Raw genomic sequence first — 2,025 nt, forward strand, 5'->3', positions numbered from 1 at the left:
ATTAACTTTAAAAAATAAATCTTTATGGGGCGCCTGGGTGGCACAGTCATTAAGCATCTGCCTTCGGCTCAGGGCATGATCCCAGAACGCTGGGATCCCACATCAGGCTCCTCCGCTGGGAGCCTGCTTCTTCCTCTCCCACTCCCCCTGCTTGTGTTCCCTCTCTCGCTGGCTGTCTCTCTATGTCAAACTAATAAATAAAATCTTTAAAAAAAAATAAATCTTTAAATTAAAAAAATCAATTGTCCATAGTTGTATGGGTTTATTTCTGGACTTTCAATTCTATTCCATTGATCTGTATGTCTGTCTTTATGGCTCTACCGTACTGTCTTGACTACTGTAGCTTCACAGTAGGTTTTGAAATTGTGTAGTGTGAGTCCTCCAACTTTGTTCTCCTTTCAACATTGTTTTGGCTATTCTGGGTTCCTTGAGTTTTCATGGAATTTTAGGTTCTGGTCATCAATTCCTATGAAGAAGCCAGCTGGGATTCTGAGAGAAATTGTGTTGAATCTCTAAATACATTTGAAGAGTATTGACTACTTAACAATATAAAGTGTTCCAGTGATCCCATGAACATGGGATCTTTCTATTTATTAGGGTCTTCTTTACTTTCTTTAAGCAATGTTTTATAGTTTTCAGTGTACATATCTTGAACTTCTTTGGTTAAATTTATTCCTAAATTTTTTCCTTGTGGGTGCTATTATATATGGAAATTATGTCTTAATTTCACTTTTGGCTTATTCATTGTTAGTGTTTAGAAACACAACTGACTTTTGTAATTGATCTTGTCTTCTGTAATCTTTTATACTCATTTCTTAGCTCTCATATTTTTTTTTTGATACTTTAGGGTTTTCTATGTATAAGATCATGCCATCTACAAATAGAGATAGTTTTACTACTTCTTTTCTAATTAGATACCTTTTATTATTGGGTTTTTGTTGTTGCTATTGTTTTTTGTTTTTCGCCAAATTGCTCTGGCTAGAACCTCCAGTATGATGTTGCACAGAAGTAGTGAAAGTGGGCCTCATTGTCTTGTTCCTGACCTTAGGAGAAAATCTTCCAATCTTTTACTATTAAATATGATATTAGCAATTGGTTATTCATAGATGCCCTTTAGGAGGTTGAGGAAATTCTTTATTCCCACTTCGTTGTGTGTTTTTTCATGAAAGTGCATTGGTTTTTGTCGAGTATTTCTTTCTGCATCTGGTGAGATGGTTGTGTTGTTTTTATTTTATTCTATGATGTGTTATTGATATGATGTGTCACATTAACTTTGGGGTGTCAAACCAACCTTGCATTCCTGGATAAATCTCACTTGGTCATGATGCATAATCCTTTATATTATTGGATTCAGTTTTTGTATTTAGTTGATTTTTGCATCTATATTTATAAAGAATATTGATTTGTAATTTTCTTTTCTTGTGGTATCTTCTGCTTCTACTACTTTGCTAGGGCCAGAAATGATTTTTTTTTTTAAGATTTTATTTATTTATTTGACAGAGAGAGACAGCCAGCGAGAGAGGGAACACAAGCAGGGGCAGTGGGAGAGGGAGAAGCAGGCTCCCAGCGGAGGAGCCCGATATGGGGCTCGATCCCATAATGCCGGGATCACGCCCTGAGCCGAAAGCAGACGCTTAACAACTGAGCCACCAAGGCGCCCCCAGAAATGATTTCTTATCCATAGTAGGAAAGGGAATAAGAGTGATATACAAGGATTTGAGGAACTGAGCAGCACTACACACTTGAGATGTTAGAAGATTTAATCTACCTGCCTTTCTCCACCCCATCCCCAGCCATTGCCTGGCCTGCATGAAACAAGGGAGAGGCTTCCCTGCTCCAGGGATGCTTCTTACTCTCCTAGGGGAGTCTGTAAAAGTGGACTATTAGTGTGAATGGAGCATCAGTAAGTTTGGTATTCCAAATCATGAAGCACCTGCCTCAAATCATCATCACCTTGAACAAACCCTTGTGGAGATTGGAGCGTCACAAGGTCATATTTGCCAGACTGCCTTTCCCAAGTCCAGT

Source organism: Ursus americanus, chromosome 5 (assembly GCF_024610735.1).
Source record: "Ursus americanus isolate L20-20 chromosome 5, mUrsAme1.1.p, whole genome shotgun sequence".
Taxonomy (NCBI): Eukaryota; Metazoa; Chordata; class Mammalia; order Carnivora; family Ursidae; genus Ursus; species Ursus americanus.